Source organism: Coccinella septempunctata, chromosome X (genome assembly GCF_907165205.1).
Source record: "Coccinella septempunctata chromosome X, icCocSept1.1, whole genome shotgun sequence".
Taxonomy (NCBI): Eukaryota; Metazoa; Arthropoda; class Insecta; order Coleoptera; family Coccinellidae; genus Coccinella; species Coccinella septempunctata.
In genome coordinates this window covers 13,047,424-13,059,632 of record NC_058198.1, presented here as the reverse complement: position 1 = coordinate 13,059,632, position 12,209 = coordinate 13,047,424, and the positions used below count along the sequence as shown (strand labels likewise).

Sequence of the window (12,209 nt, the reverse complement as noted above, 5' to 3'; positions counted from 1 at the left end):
CTTTAAGTTTGATCATGAAACTGGCCGTTAGTCCTTAGTAATCCCTATAAAGTTCTCGCGAGAGGCCTTCGGAAATCGTGTCAAAACACGAAGAAGCGATCGACTTATTGTCACCATACGAGCATATATGGATACTACAGATATATTATATATTATCATATTATCCTGATTCCCCGTAGGTAACGACGAACCCCTCAGAAGCTCTGTGAGCTTGTCGAAATCGATAACGTCCGTTGAAACTTTTGAAAGAAAAGACATAGGGTAGGCGTAGGTTAAGGGTCCAAATGTGCCTATACATGCCTTAAATGAGACAAATCATCTCTACAGAGGGTATTTTGCTCACATGATTCGCCAACAATCGAATGCAACAAAGCAAATGTCATTCGAACAATTCTAGCCCCACTACTGTTTTGCATCTCAGAATTCTGACTTGTATCTCAGAATTCCGACTTGTAACTCAGAATTCCGACTTGCAAATCAGAATTCCGAATTGTATGTCAGAATTCCGACTTGTAACTCAGAATTCTGAGTTACAATTCGGAATTCCGACTTGTAACTCAGAATTCTGACTTAGCAAGTCGAAATTATACATTTGTATTTTTTTTTGTGGCCCGCCAGCGCTTTCGTACATTCTCCCTCGTGAGAGTGAATAATCTTTCAAGGGCTTCCTTTAGTTAAACTAGGGTGTGTCCTTAGATCGTTTTGAGTTTTATCTCGATGTTGTGGTTTATACCACAACATTATGGATGTACCTGCCGGAACTGCTTGGTTTTCTATACCAGTTATAGCATCGTCCTCTTTCCTTATAAATCTTATATCCAGTGTTACTCCTTTTATTTGAATAGCGGAATCTTGATAGAGAAGGAAAACTGTCCTTCCAACCTGCTATTTGTATGAGAATCAATTTATATATTTTTTTGGAGCGTTCGCAGAACACCTTTCTAAATTTCAGAAGATCACAAAAGAAAGTTGAATGCGCAAAGACAATAATTGATACATTCATTATCTATTCTGGCTATATACGGTAACTTTTCAAGGAGGGAAAATTTTTAGTATATTTTCTATTTTAATGGGCGTTCGATTTCCTTTCCTTACCTTATGTGATCGTCGAAACTGTTGAACAACTTCAAGATTTCCTTTTCACTGGCAGACAGCAAAAAAATTATTGAATCATCTTCATATGGGAGTATGAAGGGTCGGCTGAATAATAGTTTCTCCAATTTGGACTTGATTAAAGTGGACATCGCTATTTCCGCCAGGATGGAGCTCAGATACAAATCACTTCCTGTAGGAGGATCAATTTTGTAGGAAATAGTTGAAGTGAAAAATAAACTATTCCAATTGGATTGAGTTTTTTCCATGGATTCTCGTGCCAAACATGATCAGTTGTTATCTTTAATATCGATGGTTAATTCCAGATAAATGCCTAAGAACGCGATCCTATGGTTTTCAGGTAATTTTATGTCAGTTTTTTTTTAACCCAATCGAATACCATAAAATTCATGATACTCTCCGAAAGATATCTTCAGTATCTTGAGAATGAATCTACTCAGGTTGGAAGTGCCTGACGAGATAGTGTTGTTGATAGGTGTCATCGGGACTACGTCCTTGTGTTCCTTTGGTAGGTGGCTGTGAACCATAGCGACTGAGTTGTTCGTATAGGGATTCATCGATGTTATCATTGTTTATTTGTTTTTCTATTCTGTTGGTTCCAAAACGAATAAAATGAAATCACACTTATATCTATATATCTTTGGGATCTCTTCGTATTGTTTGGGCACCTACATCAGAAATACTTTCGACTAAAATAGAATTATTTGATTGGTGAAACTCATTGAGTGCAAGGATGTTAAATATCGACCCAGAAGAAAACATTATTGTGCCCTATTTTTATTTGGAGACTTGAATGTATGAATCGTACAGGTTATGCAGATATCGCAAAAACCATTAAATTTGCTACACAGGGTGATTCCGCTAACTTCGTAGAAAAATCCGAATTTTTGGAATAGAGTTCTGCAAATCGAATTTCATTTGACTTCAGTGAATATGAACTTGCTGACATCCAGCTAGAATCCGAATGTAAGCCAAATCAATGATTTGGTTCAGGAGAAAATATTATAGTGTTTTCAATTTAAATTCAAATCTGAAAAACACCCTGTAAATCAGATATCGATTGGAATTTATTCTGGAAGGATTCTACATTTCCTGAAACTTTTTAGGGTTTTCACTGCCAATCTCTGAAACAAAATCAATTAAAAAATTAAATAAACTCCTGCGTAAATTCTTGCACTAATTTGTCAGGAGCAAATCAACTAGAAAAAATTGTTGCCTGACAATGAACTGAAAATAAGAACGTTGAAACTATAACTTTATATTGTAACGTTTCGGAGTCTATATCAGACTCCTTCATCAGACGAAAACCAATTTTCGATGTTTCAATAAAAAAGTTTTCGAATTATTTTGAAACGAGCGTATACCGAAAAAAGACACATACTAATAGATATTTGAATTTTCATTTCAATCACCAAGTAACTGTCAAAAGGGGTGTTATCAAAACACTTTATGATAGAGCTAATTTAATTTCATCTACACCCGAAATTAGAAATAATGAAATTGACTTCATCAAACATTTTCTTAGGGATAAAATCAATAGCCCAAAAGTTTTATTGAAAAAACAATATTAAATTTAAAGAGAAAAATGATCATTATAATGATCAGGAACAACCAACAGACCGTCAAGAACAACCAAATTTATTGAACGTAATTCCTTATGTTAATGGCCTTTCAGAAAAAATAAGAAGAATCGGTTCCAAATTCAACATAAGAACTGTTTTTAAAACGCAAAATGATTTAAGATCTATATTAACAAAAACTAAACGTTTGAGCGAAAAACAAAAATCAAAAAATTTTATTTACAACATACCCTGTATTTGTGGTAAAACACAGGTGAAACGTCTAGACCTTTAGAAATAAGAAAACGTGAACATAAAAATTATATTAAAAATAGAGAAATCAATCGATCACAGATCATATTTATTTTGTTTCAATACAGGAGACCACATAATGGATTGGAATAACACTAAAATTCTAATGACGGAGCCAGACCATTACCAACGAAAGATTAAAAATTCTACTTGTATTTTATTGGATCAAGATAATAATTTGACAAATTGTTTGGTAGGAATAGATCATATTTGGATCAATTTACTGAAGAAGGAACTGTCATCCGGTAATTTCAAAATTAAATGAATCAACGTTTCTATGCAGTCTCTGTTTCTATGTATTGACAATTAATGTCAAACAAAAGATGCAATTCAGAAGATTTTCGAAAATTGATTTTCGCCTGATGAAGGAGTCTGATATAGACTCCGAAACGTTACAATATAAAATTATAATTTCTACGTTCTTTATTTTCAGTTCATTGTCAGGCAACAATTTTTTCTAGTTGATTTGCTCCTGACAAATTAGTGCAAGAATTTACGCAGGAGCAAATCGTTTATTTCATTTTTTAATTGATTTCGTTTCAGAGATTGGGAGTGAAAACCCTAAAGAGTTTCAGGAAACCCTGTAAATCAGAATTCAGTACTTCTAGATACTGATGTACTCTATCTCCCATTAAAATGTTTTCCATCTTATCCAGGACACTCTGTATAAAGATCTTATATCGATTACACATTCGTCGAAAAGCAAATGTGAAGGGTACGATATAGTTTTTCTATGAATAATTACGACTACGTATTTCTGCTCGGTATCAATAACTTTACTCAAGTGTTTCCCATAAAGACAACCCCATACCAATATTCAATACTGCTAGATTACCTAATAAACTAAAATAACAAATATATTATACATTTCACGTTTACAATGTCTTATAATATTATTCATATGCTAATGTCTAGAAACAACTGGAGTATTTATGTGGTTTTGGCGGAAGAAAGGGATCAAGACGCTGTTCAAAAACTATACAAGGAAGGTTCGACATTGATCACCTTCAGCTGTCCGCGTCTCCGTGTGATCGTTGAAAACGTCTCCTCGATCGTTCTTCGCCGTGACGGATATTATTTTCCCCTCAAGTGTAGCCGTGACAATTATGTTTTCGAAAATTGATGTTGCAGAATACTTCAGTAAAAAACCTCTTTATATTGTAATATGTTTTTGTCCGTTTATGAAGCAGCCAACGATGGAACGGCTGCAATGCAAGTTGCTTCCCTGAATGTTGTGTATGTTGTAGGTAATTAATATAAAGATGAAATAGAACACTTTCTTGTACTTATTTAATAATGTACGCTTTTACAATAATCGTGATGACTAACTTTTTCAGAATGGCGGATGGCCAGAATGGCGGATGGCCTAACCTAGAATAGAACATAGAACAACCTAACATAGAACAATATATAACAATTCTCCGTCACTAAAAAAAATAATTTTCACAAATTCAAACGATCAATAGGTTTTCTTTCCCGTCGCGAACGACGCAAAGGTTGCATACTGGATGCCTCTCCTGCATTAGAGTCCCTATGACTTCCTGGGGAATGCTCTTCAATGCTACTATTATTCTGCGTTTCTTCAAATACTTCATCTGAAGTAACATGTTCTTGACCTTGCATGTCTTCTGGTTTATGAAGATTCGAGAATGTACTAGTTTTTTCTGATTTCGGTGTGAAATTCCATGATTTTCCCATTCCTGGAGGTGTTGTATCAAAAACTTCAGTTTCCCTTAACTGATTGATATGTCTCTTAAGTATATACCCATGGTCAAGTTTTATGAGATAATGCAATCTTCCTAATTTCTTTATAACTGTTCCAAATTTCCACATTTCAGGACCGGAATAATTTCGAGCTTGAACTCTACTTCCTGGATAAAATTTTCTAACTGGAAACGTTTCTTGTGTATCTGTATTATCAATAGGAGGTTGAATCAAATGAAGTCGAGTTCGTAGTTTCCTATTCATGTAAAGTTCAGCTGGTGTTTTTCCATTATTTAAAGGTGTACTCCTATACTTGAAAAGGAATGCATTTAATTTCTCTCTTAGAGTTCCTGGTTCTTCACTCATAGCTTTAAGTTTTTGCTTCATGGTTTGTATAGTGCGTTCAGCAAGTCCATTCGTTGCTGGGTGATTTGGTGCAGAAAATTTCTGTTGTATGCCATTTGTTCTGCAAAAATTGATAAATTCTTGGGATTTAAAATTGGTGGCATTATCTGTTACTAAGTCATGTGGTAATCCATTTCTAGAAAAAATTTCATCTAGAGCCAGGATAGTTGATTTTGAGGTTGGTGCTCTAGTAGATATGGAAATTTCAACCCATTTCGTTTTTGCATCGACCACAACAAAGAAATAGTGTTCTTTAAATGGACCAGCATAGTCTGCATGTATCCGCTGCCATGGTAGTTCTGGTTCTTGCCACGTATGTAGCGGTGCTTTTTCTGGACTTTTCTTTACTTCTGCACAACTGCGGCATGCTTTAACAAGAGCTTCGATTTCGGCATCAATTCCTGGCCAATAGCATAGAGATCTGGCTATTCCTTTCATTTTTACTACACCTATGTGTGTTGCATGTAATTCCTTCAAAATTGTTGGCCGTAATTTTTCTGGAACGTAAACTCGAGTTCCTCTCATGACGATGCCTGAATGTACAGTAAATTCTGGATTCTGTATTTCGCCATTGATCAGTTTATTCTTAAGGTTTCTGAGTTCTGCATCCTGTTCAGTTTCTTGCACAATTTTGTTATACGTTATAGTAGGTGATTCTGTGATCACTGAAATTGTCAACTGGTTCACCTGATAAGAGTCTTCCAAAAAGTTAATCAACTCTGTATCTAGTGGGACAGGGTTTCTTGAAAAATAATCAACATTAGCATGTTCTTTTGAAGCCCTATGTTGTATTTCGTAATCAAACCCACTAATAAACTCAGCATACCTGATGAGTCTGTGTGCGGACATAATAAGCAATGCCTTGTTCGGATGAAATATTCTTTCAAGCGGCTTGTTGTCTATGATAAGGGTAAATTTTCTCCCATAAAGATAGTGATAAAATCGTTTGAATGCCCAATATACAGCTGTAGCTTCCCGATCTAATTGACTATAAGATGCTTCGCTTCTTGTCAGTGATCTAGAAGCATAGTAAATTGGTCGTTCTTCTCCATCTATGATGTGTGATAGAACAGCAGCAAGTCCGTGTGGACTGGCATCTGTAGCTAATATAAGTGGAAGATCTGGGTTGTAAGATATTAAAACTTTCTCACTGGAAATTTCCTTTTTTATCATCTGGAAAGACCTTTCACAGGCATTTGTCCATTTAAACTGTGTATCTTTCTTTAGAAGTTGATTTATTGGATACAGAATTGAAGAAGCATTTGGAATAAATCGAGAATAATAAAGTGCTAAGCCAACAAATGATCTAGCTTCATCTATATTTTTTGGTGGAGGTGCTTTCAATATAGCGTCTACTTTTTCAGGACATTTTTCAAGCCCTTGAGCACTAATTTTATGTCCCAGATATTTAATTGAAGTAGCAAAGAATTTACATTTATCTTTATTAACATGTAAGTTATGTGCTCGTAAACGATCAAGACATTTAATAAGTCTGTCATAACATTCTTCAATTGTGTTACCTGTTATTAATAAATCATCAAAGTAGGCAACTGTTCCATCCAGATCATGTAGTATTTGGTCCATAGCCTTATGGAAGAGATTTGGTGCTGTCTTTATTCCCATAAAAAGTCTTTTCACAAGATAGGTACCCCAAGGTGTAGAGATTGTAGCTATTTTCTGACTATCACTATCAAGTGCTAAATGTAAATAAGCCTTGTGTAAATCTAAAACACAAAAATATTTTCCATTTCTCTGTTTACTAAATATATCTTCTATACGAGGAATTGGGTATCTTGCATCGTGTAATTGTGAATTTACTGTGACTTTATAATCAGCGCATATTCTAATGGATTTATTTGGTTTAGGTACAATTACCAAAGGTGTTCCCCACTCAGACTGTTCAGTTTTTTCTAGAATACCCTGACAGACAAGTGAGTCTATTTCTTCTTTTGTTTTATTGTAAAGAGCATATGGCACTGGTCTAGGTTTGCAATATATAGGTTTTGCATCTTCTTTCAGATGTAAGTTACACTCTACATTGGGAATCATTCCCACAATTGGCTCGAAAATATCACTATATTTCTTAAATATATCAGCATTCAATAATTCAATATTGTACATACCAGCACCTTCGTTCTGTCTTTGTATGTTTGACGAACCTTGTAAATTGATGCCCAGTTTATGTATCCATTCTCGGCCTAGTATTGGAGGTGATTCTTTTTCAACCACGTATAAATTTCCATATGTTTTAATGTTATTATACTTAATAGGTACTTTTACCACTCCCAATGGTCTGAATATCTCTTGTGTATATGTTCGGAACTGGATCGATGTTGGTCTCATTCTTGCTCCATGATTCAATCCATCAAAATCAGATTTTGACATAATAGTCATTTGACTTCCTGTATCTATCTCAAAAGTTTGGTTCTTCTTGAAAATTTTCACTGCAACAATAAAGGGTTGATTTCTACTTGATGTTATTTGGTTTATTTCATAAATAACAGATTGTTCTCCATCTTCCTCTATGAATTTAACTGCTTTATTGTTTGCTGATTTTGATGATATGCAAACTTTTTGTATATGGCCTTTCTTTCCACAGCTGCTGCATTTTAATTTGTCTTTTGAACGACATTCTGCTGCACGGTGGTTCCCTTTTCCACAGCATAGACACAAGTCTTTGAGCCCAAGATCTTCTATAAGTTTATTTTTGTCCGGTTTAAAATTTCTGTTTGATTTTTGATCCTTTTTCTTCCCTCGGTTCTTCAAATGAATCGTTTGTTTGTCCTTCACTTGATGAATATCAGAGACAGTTGTGTTGTAAATTTTATTCTGTCTTTTCGCTGCTTCTATGGCAAGTGCAATTTCCACAGCTCTTTCAAAAGTAATATCATCTCCTTGTTGTAGTATTTGTTCCCGAATTTCAACATCCTGTAATCCTCTAATAAACTGTGCTTGTAGTATTGAAGAAATAGGCTTTTTACATTTCTGATCTTGACAAATCCAGTCTGATGTCCTTGACAAGTCTTTTAATGCTGCAATGTACTGCGAAACAGTTTCATCTGCCTTCTGTGTTCTTGAAAGGAACTTGTGTCTTTCGGTATGAATGTTTGAACGTGGACATAAGTGTTTCTCCAATAAGGTTATCAGCTTATGATATGGCTGAGATGATGGTAGGTCAGGAGCAGTTAAACTTGATAGCAACTGGTGATATTTTACTCCAAGTGCGTTTATGAGCACCCTTGCTTTACATAATTGTATTTCTGGTGTATTACCATGTAAATTCTTCAGCTCGAAGAAATTTTCTAGTCGTTCTTTGTAATACTTGAATGATTCTTTTTCCTCATCGTAAGATTCGAAATGAATTGTTGCATGGCTTACTGATGCTGCTGGGTTTATTTCGTTACTGGAATTACTAGAAGATATCAGAAGCTGTTCCAACGCTTGGCTTTGTGTTTTTAAAGCTAATAATATAGCCTGTGTTTGAGCCTGCAAGTTTTCCATTTCACTCATTTTCTTTTTATCTCGTCGCCACTTTTGTTGTGTATGTTGTAGGTAATTAATATAAAGATGAAATAGAACACTTTCTTGTACTTATTTAATAATGTACGCTTTTACAATAATCGTGATGACTAACTTTTTCAGAATGGCGGATGGCCTAACCTAGAATAGAACATAGAACAACCTAACATAGAACAATATATAACACTGAATGTAGATGTAGAAGAGGCAGAAAAATACCATATTCTTGAAAACACCCCATTTTTTAATTCGCAACATTGATTAGTTCTACTCTTGAACAATAGTACAGTGAACGAAGGTAAAACTTTTTTGGAACATGCATCTACAGGGTCCGTCAGAAAGAACGCATGTTTTTCGAATGGGTAGAACAGTTAAAATAAGTGTGGAAAAAACATTTTTTATTGCATAGAAATACTCATAAATACATGCCATTTTTTTAGTTAAACGAAATTCAATATCTCCAAACTATGCCGGCCATATGACCCCCTTGAGCCAAAATGCAGAAATCAAGCCTCTCCCCAAATGAGTTCTATTCTCTTCTAATTTATCTTTCATTTGCTTTTGCTTTGTGCTAGGGTTCTTATGCTTATGGTTCCTGTGAATTGGAAACTTTTTGAGCGGAAAAGCTTGATTTAAATGCTGTAAAAAAATGTTGTGAAACCAGTTGAATTGCTCATTAACATTATCTATACCTAGCAAAAATGACCAGTTTTGGGTGCTCAAATTTGTTCTTAGTTTCTCCAGATTTTGTGCCGAATATAGTCTTTTCCAAATGAAAATTCTTTCAGTTCTTGGAGCCATAACAGTTATAGTGTGTGCTGAGTGATCAGAAATGTGACCATGCTGGACATGTGTAGAATAAGGCATGGTTAGGTTGGTGGAAATACCATCTATACAAGTTGCTGTTGAACTAGTTGTTCTTGTTGCCTCAAATGTTGTACGTTTAATGTTATGGGAACTCAGAAATGTAAGCCACTCCGTTTTTCTTTGAGATTCTTCAAGAAGATTAATGTTGAAATCTCCTGTTAATATTACTTGAGCATTTTCCCTTTCAAACTTAGTAAGAAGCATGTCTAATCTTTCAGTTAAAATGTCAGTGTTAGCATCATTATAACCCACCATACACACTATTTTGTCTTTTTCAATTTGAAGTTCGATACCCGCACATTCAAAGTAGCCCTTTACTGAAACCTGGTTTATATCGTTTCTTCTTTTACTTTTCAAATCATGGTGAACATAGATCGCTACTCCACCATGCTTACCATGTTCTCTGCAAAATTGGGCCTTAAGTATGAAGCCTGAGAAGTTAAAGTTTTTCAATTCTTCCTCAGATTTCCAATGTTCTGATAAGCATAAGATCTTGATATCTTCATTAGTGTTGATGATGTCCTCAATTTGTTCCACAGAATTTCCAATTGACCTAAGATTTTGATGAAAAATAGTTATCTTTTCACAGCCTCTCTTCTCTGCAGTTGTTGTTTCCGTTCTATTTGTCTCTTTGTTTATAAAAAATCAGCATTATTCTTCAGAAATTCATTGTGTCTTTTAAAATCGAACCTTTTGATACCAACTCCCGATGGCCAGAATTCAGGCAGATACATTTCATCTTTCTTTTCCAGAGGTGCAGATACCATAAATCTCTTCAATAGAGATTTCACCTCATATAGAGGTGAATTCGGACGACGAACAGTAATCACGCGATGCTCGACGTTACAGATCATGTTTATTCATTTATTTATTTATTGAAACCAGATAATTATATTTACAAGAGCATATAATTGAAAAATATACATGTAGAGGTAGGCTACGCTACCTGTTCACAGGACTGGCTAAAAGAAAGAGAACTACAAAATTATACAATTATGCAACTTAAGACTACTCAAAACTAAACAACCCAAGGAAGATTCTGATAGATTTATTCGAATTACAAAAATTATCACACCATAGCATTGGTGAATTGTTTTTCTTTAATAGTGAAGTTTACTCATTTGCTGCTAACCATTGCTTAATTTTCATTTTCTCATTCGATTTATTTATTATTTTGAGCTCATTAGGAAGATTGTTAAAAGATTTGATAGCACAAACATAGCAACATTTGTCACTAATTCTTTTCTTAGCTGTTGGAATCTGAAAACATTCAAATCTAGTCTTCCTAGTAGAGTTTTTAATATCTCTTTGAGGTTTTCATAAAAAGATATAACATTGGTAAATAGTTTTTATATTTTAATATAATATGATTATTAATAATTTTATTTTTGTTGACTAGTTTAATTAATATATTCTGAAGAGTTTTCAATGTATTTAAAGAATTACTATATGCCCCACCCCAGGCAATGATTCCATAGTTTATCAGACTGTGAAAGAAAGCATAGTACCTAAATCATTCTAAGACTCTGTGAGCATTATCTTGAATAGTTCATAAAAAAAGAAAAGTTGAATATTTAGTTTTACTAATTATGTATTCAATGTGTATCCCATTTCAAGTTTGAATCAAGAATAACACCTAAATATTTGCAGCTGTCAACTTGAGTTAGCTCAACTTGATTAATTTGAGCATTTAAATTGTAGTGAATGCTTGAACAATAGCTCCCAAAATTCTTACAGATTTTTTTATATTTAATGATAATTTATTGAACGCAAGCCACACCGCAATTTTATTCGAATAAATATTCTTTTGAGATTTAACTGTCGTTCAGTCTTGAGCATATGAACAACTGTATCATCAGCATAGGGAAAAATGGCGTTTTCTGGTGATTCAGTTAACATGCCATTTATATACAGAACAAACAAAAGAGATCTCAATATAGTTCCTTGTGGAACACCAGTTGTAACTAATTTTTGTTCGCTGTAGGCTTCATTTATTTTCACTCTTTGATACCTATTTGATAAGTAGCTGCTTAGGAGGGCATTTGCATGTCCTCTTATACCATATTTTTTAAGTTTATCTAACAAAATACCATGATTAACTGTATCAAAGGCTTTTGCCACATCTAGAAAAGTTGCAGTAATGGCTTCGTTTTTGTTTTTGTCTATTTTATCAATTATTATTTCAACTGATGTAGCTTAAGCATCTTTGGTTCCCCTATTTTCAATAAATCCAAATTGATTGGGAAAAAAAATATTACACTTGAGACAGAATTTGAAAATCCTATTAAATATGATGGATTCAAATATTTCAGCAATATTGGAAATTAGAGAGATAGGACGATAATTCAAAACAAGATGCTTGTCAATGCTTTTGATATAGGTTCAATTTCTGCACATTTGAATGCATCTGGCCAGATGGCAGTAGAGATACTTAAACTAATTATGTGTACTAAAGGAATAACTATAAATTCAGTTGGATGTTTTATAATTTTAGAATTAATTCCATCTACACCTCCTTTTTTGTTTTTTGAGTTATTAATTATCCTTCTCATTTCCTCAGTACTACTGTAAAATAAAAAAATTTATTCGTCATTTACTGGTAGCAATTTAGGTTTCTCATTTGAAGGTGTGTTGCCAACTAAAACTGCACGTCTACCTCTATCCAAAACCAAAGATTATATCATTACCTAACTCTATAATCTTCGAACAAAACCATTATCCCTACCACCA

At 34.0% G+C, this 12,209-nt stretch overlaps 1 protein-coding gene across 4 annotated transcripts in view; it reads left to right on the top strand.

Annotated features, from left to right (window-relative positions):
- Positions 1-12,209, top strand: part of LOC123321548 (neurotrimin-like) — a 652,977-nt gene that overhangs the window by 317,452 nt on the left and 323,316 nt on the right. The window lies entirely within an intron of this gene.